Source organism: Mesoplodon mirus, assembly GCF_964341445.2.
Source record: "Mesoplodon mirus genome assembly, chromosome: 8".
Classification (NCBI taxonomy): Eukaryota; Metazoa; Chordata; class Mammalia; order Artiodactyla; family Ziphiidae; genus Mesoplodon; species Mesoplodon mirus.
Window position 1 is genome coordinate 104,504,575 of NC_138984.1, and position 19,931 is coordinate 104,524,505.

A 19,931-nucleotide genomic window follows, 5' to 3' on the forward strand; every position below is an offset into this window, starting at 1 on the left:
TGCCTATATCACACAGCAACTAAGTGGCACAAATAAGATTTGGACCCAGATAGTCTGGCCTCAGAGCCTGTGCATGTAACCACCACTTTAAACTGTGCATTAAATGAGAAAACAACCCTAAGACACCCATGGAATAGGATCCACATTAATTGATTCACATTCGTTGGCATCCCTTACTTATTCAAAGCCATTGAACTCATTTAAATCAACAGGTCTATGTAAACCCAGGAACACTACCTGTGAAAACTGTAGTCCCTTCCTCCTTTTCAGGAAGAGTAGGATCATTAAGTTCTAGAGACAATGATACTTTAATTAAAAGGCAACTGTAGCATGGGAATGTTTCATTTGGGAGAGCGAATTACCACTTATTAGAACGTCCCAAGGGGGACCAGCCTGGTGACGGCTGATCAGATGTTGGAAGGATGTCATTGTTGGTGGCTGTAATTCTTGGACTTGAAAACGTGTGCTACAGCTCAGTACCCCATGAGCACCTGGGGACACAAAGTGGCAGTGGACAGCAAGCTTTCCACTCCTGCAGAAAGGCTGATTTATAAGGAAGTTGGTAACATATTTCTGCAGTGGGAAGAATGCAAATCTAGGAGACCATGCACAGGGCTGTGGTCAGGCACTGTCTCCCAGGGTGACAGGCCCCCTGCTGAGTGGGCAGTGGGGATGCTGGGCTGGAATTGTCCCTGGAAGCTGGACGGCCCCACCTAATGGAAGAGACAGGGCTGAAACTTATTTTCACACCACTTGGGGTCTAAGAGTGCAGAGAAGAGACGATACCATGCCTGGAAGGGGAGGGGCAGGCACAGCTCTCAAGGTCAGCACAGCCCTCAAGGTCGGTACAGCCCTGCCTTCCTGAGACAGAAGCGGCACCGAGGTGGAAACATCTTAAGGGCAAAACTTGTCCTATAAACGGACATTGTTTTCATGATTCATTTTGCTCGTCTTGACTTCACAAAATCAAACGGCTTAGAATGCAAGAGAGCTGAAGTCATGGCAGCCAGACCCCTTCGATTGCAAGTGAGAAAAATAAGGGAGGTCGACTTCCTAAGGTAAGAATAAGATACTAGACTTACACCAGCTCTCTCAATTCTGAGCCCTTTAGCTATTTACTAACTTTCCAGTGAGTTAACTTGAACCCTACCTTCCCACGCATGCAGCCCTAAAGTATGGTATTTACAAAGAGTCTTCAATAACTCGTGCTACGTGGAAAATGTTACAAAATTATATGTGCAAAATAATCTCAGTTACTGTGTGTGTTGAACCAACTGCCTGACTTTGAAGAAAAGCAAGAAATTGGATAAACGGAAGGGAGAGGAATATGGTAGATTGGTAGAGACATGAGAACAAAATATTGATGCAGAAATGAGCCTGGTACACAAGTAGCAATGGTGGGAAAAATGTCGGGATGTTGTAGAGATGCCGATGGAGTAAAACGGGTAACATGGAGGTAGGGACAGGCTTAGGACTCAGCCAGATGTGGGTCTAAATCCTAGCCAGCTATACCACCTAAGATAAATTCTTAACTTCCGAGTCCCATTTGCTCACTGATTTCTTCAGCAAATATTTCTCAAGCATCTGCTATGGGTAAAAATAAGAACTGGGGTTGGGAGGGGGGAATAAATTAGGAGGTTGGGATTAGCAGATATAAACTACTATATATAAAATAGATAAACAACAAGGGCCTAATGTAGAGCACAGGGAATTATACTCAATATTTTGTAATAACCTATAATGGAAAAGAGTCTGAAAAAGAATATATATATATATATATATATATATATATAACTGAATCACTTTGCTGTACACCTGAAACTAACACAACATTGTAACTCTACTATATTTCTTTTTTTTAAAACAAAAAGAAAAGAACTAGAGAACTAGAGTCTATAGAATTGTCTCAGTTTTCCCCACTAATCAAAATGAAGTTTCATTAGGTCCCATGTGTTTATTTTTGTCTTTATTTCCATTTCTCTAGGAGGTGGGTCAAAAAGGATCTTGCTGTGATTTATGTCATAGAGTGTTCTGCCTATGTTTTCCTCTAAGAGTTTGATAGTGTCTGGCCTTACATTTAGGTCTTTAATCCATTTTGAGCTTATTTTTGTGTATGGTGTTAGGGAGTGATCTAATCTCATACTTTTACATGTCCCTATCCAGTTTTCCCAGCACCACTTATTGAAGAGACTGTCCTTTCTCCACTGTACATTCCTGCCTCCTTTATCAAAGATAAGGTGACCATATGTCCGTGGGTTTAACTCTGGGCTTTCTATCCTAACACATATATATGGAATTTAAGAAAAAAAAATGTCATGAAGAACCTAGGGGTAAAACGGGAATAAAGACACAGACCTACTTGAGAATGCACTTGAGGATATGGGGAGGGGAAAGGGTAAGCTGTGACAAAGTGAAAGAGAGGCATGGACATATACACACTACCAAACGTAAGGTAGATAGCTAGTGGGAAGCAGCCGCAGAGCACAGGGAGATCAGCTCGGTACTTTGTGACCGCCTAGAGGGGTGGGATGGGGAGGGTGGGAGGGAGACGCAAAAGGGAGGGGATATGGAAACATATGTATATGTATAACTGATTAAATTTGCTATAAAGCAAAAAAATAAAATTAAATTAAATTTAAAAAAAAATGAATACAATAATACCCACCATGCAGAGTTATTGTGACAACACTAATAAAGCACCTGGCACATGACTCATCACACACACTTGGTAAGTGGTCCCAGTTGCTTTACGCTGGCACTCTAGGTGGAGGTCCAATATAAGAATTCACGAAGTTAGGGTGGATTCCTACAACTCAGAAAACGTTCAGTAGAAAACAAAAACGAGGTGAGTCTCTCCCCAGCACCTTGCAATCCCCCAGCCCCACCCCTGTCATGTACACAGGCCACAAGTTCACAGCAAAGGATTTTCAAGGACATAATAGGAGCTGGTGAGCAGCAGACAGAAACACAAAGCTGCCTATTACGCTAAGCCACTTCCCATCCTGAGTGATCTGGTGCCATCAGGGAGAGCAAAGTCTCCATGTCAGGCAGCCAGTAGCCTTTTCTAGACGGGCAGCCTTTCATTAGTAAAATGATATGAAGGAGAGGCAGCATTTTTTTTAAAGGAAGAAAAACTGTCAGTAAGAAAAAGCTGACTCTAAACTTCACAATGAGCCTCAGTATCTTGGCGCTAAAGCCCAGGTTTCAAAGAATGCCTGCTTTTTGTTTCCAAAATGCAACGCCATGAGTGTCCTACACAGAGGAGAGGAAAAGGTCTCCAAGGAGGGGCAATTCTTGTCATCCTTTCAGAGCATTCAGGAGTATAAAGTGGCTCATCTGAAACTGGAGAACCAACCAATTTGGATGTCAAGGTTTGGCTTATGAATGAATGGTGAGGAGAAAGATGTCCCCAGGAGGGAAGAGACATTCAAAGAGAATTATAGACTTTCAAAGCTGGAAGGAACTTCAGTCCTCAAAGAGTTGAGGCAACTGGGAGAAACCAGAAAAGCAAAGCAACTTGCCCAGAGGAACCCAGCTAGAGAGGAGAGTGTCTTAGCTTGGGTTCCCTGGAGAGCAAAGACTTGGGTTCAGGCCACCTGTGCTGGGGGTGATCCCAGGAAACAAGGGCTGGGGAGACTGAGACAGGGAAGGAGGAAAAGCCAAGCAAAGATGGCATTGCCAAGGTCACTGTTACAGGCAACGGGAACTCCTAGTCCAAAAGGACCCCCTGAGCAGTACACACAGTGCCCCTCATGATTATTTGCCAGGAGGATGAGAGACAGGAACATTGGTCTGGTCAGGTCCTGTCCCCACTGGTAAAGGATTGATCCTGCAGGGCTTAACTCCCCTGCACATCTGCACACACACTGCACGTGATTGAAAGAGCCCTAGGGCAGAAGGCCAAGTCAAGGAGCACATTCTTAAGGCCAGACACCAACAGCAGAAACAGAGTCAAAGCCTGCACAGAACTGTCCACCCCTGTTGTGGCTGAACACAGAGGTGAGGTCAAGAGAATGCAAATCAGAGCACCAGTGGCATCTACTACAAACCAGATTTTGAGCTGATCCCAAAATGCTAATGCATATTCTGTGGGTCACAGGTGTATGACAATGACCTGAACAGTTTCTGGAAGACTTAGGAAGCCCATGCTTTTATCACTACCATCTAACCAGATACTCTAGGTTCTAACCAGATACTCTAGGTTCTAACCAGAAACTCAAGGTTCTAACCAGAGACTCATTTACATGTTGCCTTGAAGACCAAAACTGTAAAAAATCCACCAAGTGATATTCCAACTCTACCATGAGGTCACAAGGTGACCTTGAGTGCTGTTAAAAGGAAACTCTGAGCTCCTTGAAGGCACAGAAAATACTGTGTCCTAACAGGATGTTGAGATAGATAGCTTTCACCACTAAAGCACACCTGAAGCCAGTTTTTATGTCAATACGTAATAGAGCTCTGAAAGCAAATGGGTCAGTTCTAAAGGAACATTTAAGCAGCAGACCTCAAAAGCCCAGAATCAATGCTGCCCTTTCCTTGTTAGGTTGCTCCTTACTTCTTCAAGGAATTCCATTGACAAATTAAATGTAGGACCAGTGAAGTGTCTGGGAATCTCAAAAAAAGTGACAGGAGATGCCAGAAATCTGTCATATCCATTTGCAATGATGCATACTAACAACCAAACAAGGTCTGGCATTCAATTTTATTGTTCCAGGAAGGCTGCCTGGTGCTATGCCATGCCTCTCAAACTTAGTTGGGCAAGCTCCCAGGGAACACAGCTGCATGCCAGGGGTCTGCAAGATGCTCAATAAACATGCATTTCTTCCAGGAACATCTATTCTGCTTAAAGATATCAGCAGTTTTTATAGCTAAAAGGAAATGTGATGGAGTGGAATGGCAAATTCATATTAATTTTTAAGAGAAAATGTAGAACTTTTAAGAATTTTCATACTGTTATGGATAATTTGGGCAGTAGCCCTCAGGCCCCCTAGGGGTACGAATTCACTCTCCTCTGCCCATAGAGTAATTCTGATGGAAAGGTTTAAAAATCGCTGGTGAGGGAAAAAGCTCTCAGGCTCTAGCTTCAAACATTTTTTTTTTCCTACAGAGTCATTTGGGATGAGTTATTTAACTTTTCTAAGCCTCAGTTTCCTCATCTGTTAAAGGTGGATAATAATGTCTACTTCTTGATGGGATATGTATATATATGTAATGGAATACAACTCCACCATAAAAAAGAATGAAGTAATGCCACTTGTAGCAATGTGGATGGACCTAGAGATTATCATACTAAGTGAAGTAAGCCAGACAGAGAAAGGCAAATACCATATGATATCACTTATATGTGGAATCTAAAATATGACACAAATGAACCTATCTACAAAACAGAAACAGACTCACAGACATAGAGAACAGACTTGTGGTCAGCAAGGGATGGCGGGCAGGGTTGGAGGAGGGATGGAGTGGGAGTCTGGGATTAGCAAATGCAAACTATTATTTATAGAATGGATAAACACAAGGTCTTACTGTATAGGAAGGGGAACTATATTCTAATATCCTGTGATAAACCATAATGGAAAAGAATATGAAAAAGAACGTATATGCATGTATAACTGAATCACGTTGCCGTACAGCAGAAATTAACACAACATTGTAAATCAACTGTACTTCAATAAAATATATTAAAAAATAATAATAATAATGCCTACTTCTTAGGGTTGTTGGGAAAATTAAATGGAACAGTATGATAAAATGACTAGAATACAGTCAGTACATAATAAACACGTCTAATTCCTTATAAGATGGAAGCAACTGGAAATTCAAACAGATTCAAGCAGGACTTAAATAGCAGAACAATGACCACTCTGTGCACTAAGGGTCTGTGGTAGCCTGATTGCATTAATGGCCCCAGCTTTAACCCTCCCATCCCCACATTCCCACCCTTTGCTCTGTGACCTTGTGGTGCCCTCCTACTCTGATTCTGTGCTTGGCCATATGACTGGTGTCTTAGTCTGTTTGGGCTGCTGTAACAGGATGGTTATAAACAATAGAAATTCATTTCTCACCATTCTAAAGGAAGGGAAGTCAAGAAACTGGCAGATTTGGTAACTGGTGAGAACCCACTTCCTGATTCACAGACCCCAATCTTCTCCCTGTAACCTCACAGAGCAGAAAGGGTGAGGGAGTGCTCTGGGGTGTCTCTTATAAGGACACAGATCAAATTCATGGGGGCCCACCCTCGTGACCTAATCACCTCCCAAAGGCCCAACCCACTAATACCAGCACATTGAGCATTATGCTTCAGCAGATGAATTTGGAGGGGGACTCAAACATTCCGTCTATAGCATCTGGCTTTAAATAGTGGGGTGTAAGAGTACATGACACAAGCAGAGGCCTTAAAGGTGTCTTCACTCTGAACTTGGTCTGCTTTGCCATTTCCCATCACCTTGAGAAGGACATGGTCGGGGTAACCTGCTGAAACAGAAAGCACAGGGGAATAGAGCCCAGCCATCTCAGTGGTCCCAGCCAAGGCCTTTTTGGATAAGCCAATGCCCAGCCAGCCCCTAGGAATGTGGGCCAGCCAAGTCAGGGTCAGTGAGCAAAATAACTATGTATTATTGAGGGCCACTGAGCTGTTCTGGGTGTTTGCTACACAGAAGGGGTAATACGCAGCTGACCCAGTGTTGTGGCAGGGTTGTGTTCCCCCCAATATTCATATGTTGAAGGCTTAATCCTCAGGACCTCAAAAAGTGAATGTATTTGGAGATGGGGCCTTTAGAGAGGTAGTTAACTTAAAATGAGGTTTTTGGGGTTGGCCCTGATCTGCTGTCACTTGTGTCCCTATAAGAAGAGGAAATGTGGGCACACAAAGAGCCACCTGGGACTCACGTGCACGGAGGAAAGACCACGTGAGAACACACTGAGGAGGTGACCCCCTACAAGCCAAGGAGAGAGGCCTGGAAACAATGCTTCCATAATGGTCCTTAGAGAAAACCAATATGGCAGCACTTTGATGTTGGAGTTTCAGCCTCCAGAATGGTGAGAAAAGAAATTTTTTTGTTTAAGCCACCAGGTCTGTGGTATTCTGCTGTGGCTGACCAACACACTGTGATCACTGAGGCTTGGACAAGAGGCAGGCACTTAGACAAGACAAGGGGCAGGTACTTTACTTGTGTCACAGCCCTGTGTGATGGGCTTTGGAACCCTGTGTCCAGGTGAGACATCTCAGTCTGGGAGGCAGACAAGGGTACAGCCGGAGAGGTGGGCCCTGGGCATTCAGAGGGGTCTCCGGGATGGTGTCCTTTTCATTGTGCATAACGAGGAGGTGAGGTGTGGTAGACAGTTCTACCAACATTTTTACCCTTGTCCCTTGTCAAGATTAAATTCCCATCATGTTTTTAAGGACATAATTTGCCTGCCAAGAGTGAGCACATGTCAAAGTTTAACTTAACTGATCATTGGAGACTCCAGCAGAAGGGCACCCCCAAGAGCTTTGTGCAATAATTGCTGTAATAAAAATTAAAACTAAAGACCTTTTAAGGCTTCCCTGGTGGCGCAGTGGTTGAGAGTCCGCCTGCCGATGCAGGGGACACGGGTTCGTGCCCCAGTCTGGCAAGATCCCACATGGCGCGGAGCGGCTGGGCCCGTGAGCCATGGCCGCTGAGCCTGCGTGTCTGGAGCCTGTGCTCCACAACGGGAGAGGCCACAACAGTGAGAGGACCGTGTACCGCAAAAAAAAAAAAAAAAAAAATTTAAATAGAGCAATAATTGCTGTGATAAAAATTAAAACTAAAGACTTTAAAATAGTATTTTAAAATAATAATAATAAATCCATTATATGTTAATGTAAATTGCAAATAACATACTTTTATGAAAAATAACTATTTTCCAACAAAAAAAAATTTTAGTGAGAAAAGTGGGCATGTTTTACATTTTTGTAAATTTCCTTTGCTGTCTGGCTTAATAGAACACAGCTGGACTCTCATATCTGCTTCTGTATTCAGTCTGTTACTACATGTCATTTTGGTTGAGTAGACAAAGGAAATCCAACCTCACCCAGATATGCTGTCAGAACAGGGAGGAGGGGTATTTTAATAACCCTTTTAGATCTTTCTGAATCATTTTCTTTGACACTTCACTAAAACTAAACAAGTGGTCGTTTCTCCTTGCAAGTTGTGATGAGCAATATGAGTAACTTTTGTTCTGAAACCACATCAATAGCTTTTTGTATTGTTACAGTAAAATCCCTTGGTCCACCTTATACTTTAAATGGATATTTTACCCATGCATTATTTTCTCATGATTGGTCATTTAGGAAATGCTGATTCAGTGAATTCTACAGATCTTCCAAATGTTGACACACTTCATTATACTATAGCAAAAAATGCATTAATATCACCACTGATTTTGTCAGTGAAACAGATTTTTTTTTTTACTGTGAGTATGTGGGTATGCAATATTGAGGGCTATGATTTGTGCTAAGGTACGAGCCATTTTACCCACTATTGTTTTTGTCCCATGTGCAAATGTCAACCCAGCAAAAAATGCAAATAATATCTTCATGGTATCATGAAAATAGTTTTGAGCTCACAGACACCCTGCGAGGGTTTTGGCATGCCCAGGGATTTCCCAGCCCACACTTGGGGAAGTACTTCTCCAGCATGATGCTGAAGAGATAAGCTGTCATCTTTTTGTCTTGTCTCCACGTTTTCGCTCATATTTTTAACACCTCTGACTTTCACAAAAATAAACAGAGATCATTCAACCACCGTTGGTGTTACTGACCAGGGTTTTTGGCCTCCTTAATCAATAGAAATTGATCAGAGGCCAGACAAGAAATTCAGGCAAGGCTGTATTGGGGCCCCTGCTGCAGCAGTAGGGATCGAAAACAAGTAACCGTTTCCCTTGCTCGCTCCCCGAGGGGGGCAAGCTGGTTCCTTATATGGGGTGAGGGTAGGAGTGTGTCCAGGGGTCGGGCTGGAGGGGTGGCTTAGGTGTTTTGCCCACCCCTTAGGTGGTATTGAATGCAGGGGGCATGCGCAGTACCCTGTTTTTGCTCCCAGATCTTCAGAAGTGGCAGTTGGATTTTTGGTCTTTTTGTCATAATTTGCCCCAACTGCACATGCACGCAGTTATTTTTAGTCCCTTATCGTTTCATTGTATTTTGTTGCTTGGAGACATTTGTCCAGGTGCAAGCACTGCAGCAAAGGGTTCTAGGCCCCAGGTCCCAGACTGTCTCATTGGGAGCAGGGGAGGGTTAGGGTTAGGGTTAGGCTTAGGCTTAGGGTTATGGCAGGTGAGAGGGGGAGGGTTGCATGGCTGTCACTCCCCAAAGTACGAAATATGTAAGCGAGACCACTCTGAAGAAGGGAAATTGTCTCCCAATTTGGCTCTGCCGGATAGAGTGTGACACCAAAAGCAGGTATTAAGTCAGGGAAATCTCCCTGAAAGCAGATCTGACTACCCAAAAGCAAGTGGGGTGGGCTCACAAGTTTTTAACTGCAACCCAATGTTCATTTACCATTAATCAACAAAGTTAATTAGCAGATAATCACTGCCCCTTAGGGTGTGTGCTACTCAAAGCTCTCAGCAGATAAATACATCTCAAAACAAAACAAACAACCCAACTCTTTAGAAATTAGTGTGAATGTAGTCTTTTTTCTCCACCTTGTAAATAGCATACAGATGCTTTTTCCTTCAGGATGTCTAGGCTCTTATGAGCTCCAGGCCCCATATTTTCTAGATGGAGTGCATGGAGTGGGTGGGGTTAAGAGCTTGCACCAGTCAGCCAATCATTGACCAAGGTTTCCCATGCCAGGAGATCCAGACAAAATGCTGAGCAAAAACAGACCTGGTGCCCACTCAAGGTTCAGTAGGAGGGAGGCTTTCAAGAGAGAGCCACACAATTGAATGCACAATTACAGAGTGCCCTGAGGGAGAGGGATGTGGTACCATGAGAATATATTTTTTTAAAAAAATAATGGAGGAGGGATGGATCAGGAGTTAGGGATTAGCAGATGCAAACTATTATGTAGAGAATAGATAAACATCAAGGTCCTACTGTAGAGCACAGGGAACTATATTCAATATCCTGTGATAAACCATAATGGAAAAGAATATGAAAAAGAAGATATATACATGTGTGTGTATAACTGAATCACTTTGCTGTACAGTAGAAATTATCACAGCATTGTAAATCAACTATAACTTGAATAAAAAAAATTTTTTTAAACCATCTTGGAATCCCCTGGTGGTCCAGTGGTTAGGACTCTTTGCTTCCACTGCAGGGGCCAAGAGTTCGATCCCTGGTTGGGGAACTAAGATCCCACAAGCCACGCAGCTCGGAAAACAAACAAACAAACAAACAAAAAACATCTTGGCCTGGAAGCAAAGTCTTCCGCTCTGTTATCTGGAGACTGGGTAGGCGCTCATGGTCACAGGCTGCTGGGGGACCAAGAGACACAGGTGACGAGGCCCTGTATCAGCACAGAGGAAGGTGCACCAACGTTGTTAAGAAGCACGAGAGTGAGGGAAGGTGAAAGTCAGACCAGATCAATTGAAGAATGTGGATCGTTACACTGAGAGCAATGGGCAGCCAATGAGGACTCTTCAGCAGGGTCTGGTGTCATGATTCAATTTGCCTTGAAAATAACACTGACTAACACACCATTGTAAAGCAATTATGCTCCAATAAAGATGTAAAAAAAAAATAAGAAAAGAACACTGAATATGCAGTGTGGCGGATGGTGAAAGGGCCACCCAAGTGAAATAAGGAGACTACCTAGGACATCACAGAGGTCAGTGGAAGGGACCAGGGTGGTGATGGCAGAGAGGGAAAGAATGGTGCATCCCAGGAATGCTGAGTTGACAAAATCAGCCACGACTTGATGGCGGAAATGATTTGAAGGTGCAAAGAGGGGGAGGTATGAAGGTTAACTCCTAGCTCGTTGGTTTCTGTAATTGGATGGATGTTAGAGACGGCTGGCAGAGGGCAGGCTGGGGAGGAAGTTCCTGTGTCCTGCCTTGGCCATGTGGAGTTTGAGGTCTGATGCACAACTGGGGATGAGACATGGGGTGAGCTGTCCGACTTAGGGGTTTGGAGCTCAGGGGCAAGGTCTGGACTGGTTAGAACCTTAGATCATTTAAACCACCGATGTGGAAGGCATATGCCAGGAAAGAGTGAGAAAAGGAGGAGGAGGAGGAGGAGGAAAGGGAAGGGAAGAGGACAGGAGGGAAAAGAAACTAGAGGAGAAAAGGGGAAGAGGAAGGGATGAGAAAAGAGAGAGGAGAGAAAAGGCATGGCTGGAAGAGGAACCCCCCTCCCCACTTCATAGCTGAGCACAGAAGGGGATGCTGCAAAGGAAACAAAAAGTGCCCCGAGAAACCAGGAAAGGGATCCCAAAAGCGTGGTACCATGGAAGGCACGACAAGGGCAGGAAGAGAAGGTGTCCAATGACTACAGGGTTACGGAGGCTGCTGTGGTTGGGGGGGGGTGTCCTCCATTTGCCCTCCAGGATGCATGCCATCTCCACCCTCTTCCCCCACCCTGCTCTCTGCCCTGGGGGCTGACCTGTGGAGCCATGGCTCCTGTGTGGATTTGGCCAATGAGGAGCCCCGGCAGGAACTCAAGAGAAGGAGAAGAGAGAGGTCAAGACGTATCTTCATCAGCCCCATCCCTGCAAGGTCATGAGAGCTGACTGTGCCCCTCAACCCAAGGTCACTGTTCCTCAAAGGACTCTCTTCCCCGGTGTTCACTCCTGGCCCAGGGTACCAATGCCTTGGTTGCTACAAGGCTCTGGAAGAGAAAGCCAGACTGTTATACCCCCAAACTGATGGGTCATTAGATGGAGGTCACCCCAGGAAGAGCTGGGCTGCACACAAAGCAGCTGGGGTGTGAGTCCTACACTCCTGCAGGGGGCCCTGACAGCACATCCCAGTATCCATCACACCCACATCTTACGACACTCGGATCCTTTTGGTGTGAGTCTCGGGACAGTTCCTCCAGGATCCTGGTGGGCTGCTCTGTCAGGGGAAAATTCAGAAGGGTTAGTGGGAACAATCAGAAGCCCTGTCGCAGCATCTGACCTCGGGCCCCAAGTTGAAACTCATCATCGCCTCCCCACCAGCCATTCTCGATTTTCCTTACCTAGGTCCACACTTCTGCTGGTCTTGGTACCTCACCTGGTGGCATGACCCCAATGTCATTCCCAAGGGGCCTGAGCCCCCAATCACCATGCCCTACCCAGGCAGAGTTGGTGCACTGGTCTTGTCCATTCATTGCTATCACTGGGCAAAGGAATGCCAAGAAGCCCCAAATGGATAACCTGAATGCCACACGATTCCTCCAAGCCCCACAACATACCAGCAGTCTTTTCCACTCCTGATGATCAATGTTAATCGCCTCTACCAAGATGGTGGCCCCTTGCCTTGCCTGTGGGTGTTTTCACACAAGTAGCCAAAGTGCCCAGGTGGCAGCTGTAGTTTGCTGGCCAATGGGAACCTCATTGTGTCCTGCGGTAGAGTGTTCCTCTTTGGGGGACCAGGACCTTGAAACCCACAGAGCCCAGATTTGCAGATACAAGAAATCCAAATTCCCCGACTAGGTTGCTGGGTGGGGGCACTCTGGCTCCCACTCCTTGTCGTGGATCATTCCCAGACCCTTTCCAAGAGGTTTCTCATCAGCTGAGGCACCCCCTGAATGAGGTGACAGCGGATGGTTTTCTGCAAGCAGCTTTCCCAGGAGCTAGCTAATTAAAGTCCTTCATTGCTGGGGCGAGGGGGAGCAGGATTGGACACTGCAACACGGCACCCAACACAAGCAGTGGTTAGAAGAAACAAATGTATGGCTATGTGTAACTGAGTCACTTTGCTGTATAGCAGAAATTAATACAACATTGTAAATCAACTATACTCTAATAAAATGAATTAAATAAATAAATTAAAATAATGTTTTTTAAAAAAAGAAGAAGAAGAAAGGGAGAAAGAATGGGTCCAGCTGTGAGTATATGAGGATGTGAGATGGTGGGAAAGTCTGATGAATTCACTTTTCTCTGAGAAGAGACAAGATGCTCTGCTCAAATTGAGGGTGGGTTGGGGGAGAGGCTGTTTGTGGGGCAGTGCATTGTACTGAGAAACTTGGTGATATCTCTGAGACCAGTAATCAAGAATTTATAGTAATATCAATTTTGCTTTCTTGGAGATGTGGTTATGCCATGTTTTTGCAGGTGGGGTGAAAAAAATTGCCACTTTCATGCAGGGTGAGTTTTGCCCAGGGAAGGTCAGAATATCAGAAAGACGTGCGTGGGAATCTAATCTCTTTAAAAAGCAAGCGGATGGATTAGCAGAGGGCAAAATAGTCAGCGGCACAGAGGACCTGATAAGACTGAAGAACCAGCGTAAAGGGAATCATTAAATGAGCAACCAGGGAACAGAAAGTTGTGATCAGACAGCAGGAGGCTGGAATTAGCAAAACTCTAGATGTGGAGCAATTTCTGGCGAGCTCTATTGTGTGACCGGTTAGGGGCTGGCTGAGGTGGAGTGGAGGAAAGAATTACAGGAGCCGAGGGAGTGCCCAGTGTATTGGAAGGTCCACCTGCGTGGATGGGGGACTCACTCAGGACCTGACAGGCTTGGAGTTGAGATGACAGAGCAGTGCCACAGGCCAAAAGCTTCTGCAAAAGGGCAGAGTGGCCAGAGGTGTACCCGACCACCTCTGTGAAACCCTGATATCCAAAAAATTACAACAAAGCTTTTCACATAAATTATTTGATTTGACTTCCACAAAAGCTCTGCAAGATAGGCAAGAGTGTTACTGAACCAGTCTTGGGTCCACTCACCCACGAGCAGTAAAGCCAACCTACTGACACCGGGTTGTGGTGAAGACAAGTACAGCGTTTATTGCAGGCGCCAAGCAAGGAGAACAGGCAGCTCATGCTCAAAAGACTCAGCCTCCCCAATGGCTTTCAGGGAAGGGGTTTTAAAGACATTTGGAGGGAGGGGGCTACAGGGTACATGATCAGCTTGTGCACAATTCTCGGATTGGCTGGCCTCAAGGTGAATTTTCAAGCATCATCCACCTTCTGGTTTCAACCAGTCTAGTGTCTATGGATTCAACCAGTCTAGGGTCTATGTTGTTGTAGTCAGTAGTTTTCATCTGGTGGGGGGTCTGCTTCCTATAAAAACAACTTAGGAATCTGTGTCAGGCCTGTATCTGTATCTTTCAGGGAACTCTAAGTTCGGTGACTCTGTATATGGCTGACTTATAGTCTAAATTGTTACCAGTTCCCCAGCCCAACAGCTATTCTTTGTTTCTACACAGAATGTGAAGGAATCTTCACATTCCTAATAATTAACTCTTTTTTTAAAATAGATCTTTATTGGAGTATAATTGCTTCACGATAGTGTGTTAGTTTCTCTTGCACAACAAAGCAAATCAGCCACATGCATACACATGTCCCCATATCCCCTCCCTCTTGCATCTCCCTCCCAACCTCCCTATCCCACCCCTCTAGGTCATCACAAAGCACCGAGCTGATCTCCCTGTGCTATGCGGCTGCTTCCCACTAGCTATCTATTTTACATTTGGTAGTGTATATATGTCCATGCCACTCTCTCACTTCGTCCCAGCTTACCCTTCCCCCTCCCCGTGTCCTCAAGTCCATTCCCTATGTCTGCGTCTTTATTTCTGTCCTGCCCATAGGTTCTTCAGAACCTTTTTTTTTTTTTTTAGATTCCATATATATGAGTTAACATACGGTATTTGTTTTTCTCTTTCTGACTTACTTCACTCTGTATGACAGACTCTAGGTCCATCCACCTCACTAAGCCAGCCTTTAGAGACTGAAGGGAGGCCTGGGATACTAAAGTCTTTTACTTCAAAGGACAGGGATGCAGACCGGTATACGGTTTCAAGGGCACTGTTTTCTCTGCTTGCTGCCAGGAAAGGGAAGTGCTCCGGGATTAGATACACTCCCAAGGACTGGGACTGGAGACCTCATCAGAGGACCCTGCCTCATCTAGAAAGCTCTCCTGACCCCCCCCCCCCCCGCCAGAGAGGGGTGACCACTCCCTCCATGGGCCCTTCCTTACTGCTTCTAGCCCACCTGGCTCCCACATTCTTCTGTGTCTTCTGTCCATCAGCAGTGAGGCTGGTAGTGGTAGAAATTGTGTTTCACGTGGCACCATGCACTCAATATGTATTCAGGGAAGGAATTCTGCCGCCTGGGTCTATGCTTTCTACCCCTGGGAGACAGAATCTGGGGTTTGGCCTTTTTCTTTCTTCACATTAGCGTGAACTTAACAATGATTACCTGCACTTGAAAATGGACATGTTGGCACATGTCGGGGGAGGGAATACCAATGACAAGTATTCACACTTGTTGTATTTATGTCTGCTCTGTACACACCCTGCCATGGCCACTGAATGATACAAAGGACATCCAAAGTCCTGCTTGTTTTCTAAAGAGCAGTCCTTGGGCCAAATTTAATCAAATGCTGGAGACGGAGATTAGGGCTAGGAGGACAGACGCATTCAAATAAAAGATGGAAGGAACAGGAACTTCCCTGGTGGTCCACTGGTTAGGACTCCACACTTCCATTATAGGTTCCATCCCTGGTCGGGGAGCTAAGATCCTGCATGTCGCACAGTGCGGCCAAAAAAAAAAAAAAAAAGGATGGAAGGAAGGAGTTCAAGATTTTGCTCTAAGGAAAACAAAACTTTTCATTATCAATAAAATACAGTCAAATACCAAACACCCCTGTGTTCCACCCCTGTGGTGGTTAATTTCCCAACCAGAAGAGGCACTCTGACTGCCAGGGTGAAGTCTATAAAAGTCCAGCGATTCTCGAAGAACTTAGGATGCTCACTGAAATAGTGAGAAACAAATAAACGAAAAGAAAGAGGAAAGAGAGCAGTGGGTGTTGAAGGGGCACGGACTCCAGCAGCAGATGGGAGGAAGGGAGCCACCAGGATTTCTGAGCTGGTCCACCCACTGCAGCAGCCTCTCCAGCAACCTCGCAGCTGCCACCCCTGCTGTCCTGCCTGGCTTCCCACACGCCCCCGCTGGGATGCCTCACTCCCTGCTCAAGCCCTCAGCATCTCCACTTTACACTTAGGGTGAAATCCCTACAGGAGTCCCCTTGCCTCCTCTCTCCCCCTTCCAGCCTCACCTGAGGTCACTCTGCCCCTCACTTACATGCTCCAGTCACACTGGCCCAACCGTTTGACCTCAGGGTGCTTGCACGTGTTACTCCACAAGGCTGGAAGGCTCCAGACCCCAGCCTACCCCTGCCATCCCTTCATCTGGCTCACTCCTGCTCATTCTGCAGCTCTCAGGTAAAATGTCCCTTCCTCAGCAGTCTTCTCTGACACCCAAATAGGATGCTTTCCGTCTGTCAGAATCTCTCATCACACCCTGAAGTTTTCGTGCACAGCTCACATTCCCCATATGTGAAGATACACTTGTTCCTGTGCCTCTCACTGACTGACTTCAGGGGAGGAATGGACTAGACATCCTGGGGACAGAGTAAGCGAACCTTAAACGGGATGCCCAGACCCCTGAGAACCGGCCACGGAGCACAGCGATGCAGAGAAGCCAGGAGGAGATGTGACCAGGAAGAGCCACCAGAGGGGGACAAGCCCAGACAGACTCCCCAGACAGAGGGAATTGCAGCTCTTGATGAGGAGTGCACTTGCTTGAGTGCAGCCAGTACCCAGCCAGGTCCAGGGGATGATGCACCATGCTCACTCCTGCCTGTGCCCTCCACCATTCTCACCGAAGGAGGGTTATTTATTACCATTATAGTTGTCATCTTTTCCTCCCCAGCTGCCCTGTGTTATTTCCAACATTCTCCTTCTTCTGTGTGTCAAGTAATCACTTCCTGCCCACCCCCCACCCCAACAGTGGAAGACTTCCCCGCCATGGGCTGATTTCTCTGCAGAAATATCACGAGACCTCCACAGAGTTCTCTCTTTTTTTTTTAATTAAAGTATAGTTGATTTACAATGTTGTGTTAGTTTCAGGTGCACAGCAAAATGACTCAGTTATACATGTATAATTACTTTTTCATATTCTTTTCCGTTATGGTTTATCACAGGGTGTTGACTCTATATCCCTGTGTTCTACAGTAGGACTTGTTGTGTATCCATTCCCTATACACTAGTTTGCATGTGCTCATCCCAAACTCCCACTCCTTCCATCCCCCACCCCCCTCCCCCTTGGCAACCACAAGTCTGTTCTCTATGTCTGTGAAACCCTTTCTGTTTCGTAGATAGGTTCATTTGTGTTGTATTTTAGATTCCACATATAAGGGATGTCATATGGTATTTGTCTTTCTCTGTCTGACTTACTTCACTTAGTATGATAATCTCTAGGTCCATCCATGTTGCTGCCAATGGCATTATTTCATTCTTCTCTATGGCTGAGTAATAGGGCTCTCTTTTTAATGTCTTAAATGAACCCCATAGCTCCTAATTACTTCGTATGGACACTAGCTTATTCCTGAAGGCTGCTCTTGTCTCCCCAGCTGTGCTGTGAGTCCCATAAAGGAAGGAACATGTGCCACATTGGGTTAAATACCCCCATTGTTGGAAGACGCTTTGTCATGATCTGGCAAAGATGGACATGCATGTAACCCACAACCCAGCAATTCCTGTCGGAGTCCCACCCTAGAGCAATGTTTATTAACGTGCACCAGGAAACTGTGAAAGTGTTTATAGCAACGCTTTCTCAGCAGCAAAACCCCTAGAAACTACCTAATTGGCCCTCTTCAATAGAATGAATAAATAAGTGTTGGCATATTTATTCAATAGAACACAATATAGCAATAAAAACCAGCACAGGCACACACACAAACACAGATGGACTGAAGCCTCGGTTGAATGAAAGAAGCCTGTGGGAAACTACATGATTCAATCAATATAGAGTCAAAAGCAGGTAAAACTAAACACTGTATATTAAAGAACGTATACAAATGTGGTGAAACAATAAAGAAAAACAAGAATGTAATCAACACAAAATTCAGGATGGATATTTATTCTATTAATTGCAGTTCTTAAACTACAAATACCATCACATCTATTATTTTGTATGCCAGTATAGTGAGCAATTTAAAAAGGAAAAACAAGCAAATAGACTAACTCAGTAGCACTCAGCCCAGTGGTGACATAGAATTATGTTTTGTTTTGTTTCTAATAAGAAGAAAAGTCTTTGAAACTAAAGGATGAAAATGGTGGGGAGAAAGAACCAAAAATGTAGAAAGGATAAATCTGTATGTCACAGGCTAGAAAACTATACAGTATGAGCAAAATGTAAGAAAAGAAAAAAATCTCTCACCACCATTATTTTCTTTCTCAACTTATCTTGTTCTTGAACCTTTATTGATTGCAGGATTCCTGTAAAACCTCGATCTTGTCAGTCGAAAGTATTTGCGTAATTAGTCTTCCTGAATGTCTCCTCTCTTTAAGAATCTCTCTCTCTCTCCTTCCTACTTCCTCAAATGGCATGTGGATGCCAGGAAATGTTAGGGTCCTGATGCTCTGGGAGAGTGGCTCTTTACCCACTGGACCAACTACGAAGCTGGGTGTCTATGGCTCTGGTCCTTTCTGCTCACTCAGCTCTCTCACTGGAGCTGTCATTACTCTGAGAACCTGAGGCCAGCATCACTCCCATGGGATCCCCACCTTCTAGGGATGGCTTACCCAAGACCCTGAGAACCTGGGAGTCACATCTCACACCCATCTCCAAGCATTTTTTCTTTGCTTTCTGGTGCCAGGTGAGAAGTGGCAACCCCCCAGTTTCTTTTCTGAGAAGTGTATGGTCTTTCCCAGGCTCTGCCTGAAGAGCCAGTACAAACCTCCCGCTCTGGGACTCACCCAAGACTTTCTGGAAGCCTCTGTTCATCTGCCTCCTTCCCACATAAAGAAAGGGGCACATAAAGGATGCTTGATCCACATGCTTGCGTTCCACTCTCCCTTCCTCAGCCCAGCCCCTTGTACAGGAGCATCGTTTGCTGCTCCACCACTGTCTCTAGGGCCAAAAACTCAACTCTGGATTCTTGATGTGTGCATGAGTCGTGACTAGGTTTGGCTGCAACTGATAAAAGATCCAAATAATAAGATTTGTTTTCCACTCACACGAAGGTTAGCATATCTGTTTTCTATTGCCATGTCACAAATTACCACAAACGTAGCAGCTTTAAACAAGGTGAAGTTATTATCTCACAGTGACGAGTGGATCAGAAGTCCAGGCGCAGCGTGGCTCGGCTGTGTTCTCTGCTTAAAGCCTCTCAAAGCTGACTTCCATTTCTCCACACCCTCTCCAGCATTTATTGATGATGGCCATTCTGACTGGTGTGAGATGCACTGCTGGTGGGAATGTGAATTGGTACAGCCACTATGGAGAACAGTATGGAGGTTCCTTAAAAAACTACAAATAGAACTACCATATGACCCAGCAATCCCACTACTAGGCATATACCCTGAGAAAACCATAATTCAAAAAGAGACATGTACCAAAATGTTCATTGCAGCTCTATTCACAATAGCCCGGAGCTGGAAACAACCTAAGTGTCCATCATCAGATGAATGGATAAAGAAGATGTGGCACATATATACAATGGAATATTACTCAGCCATAAAAAGAAACGAAACTGAGCTATTTGTAATGAGGTGGATAGACCTAGAGTCTGTCATACAGAGTGAAGTAAGTCAGAAAGAGAAAGACAAATACCGTATGCTAACACATATATACGGAATTAAAAAAAAAAAAAAGGTCATGAAGAACCTAGGGGTAAAACGGGAATAAAGACACAGACCTACTTGAGAATGGACTTGAGGATATGGGGAGGGGGAAGGGTAAGCTGTGACAAAGCGAAAGAGAGGCATGGACATATATACACTACCAAACGTAAGGTAGGTAGATAGTGGGAAGCAG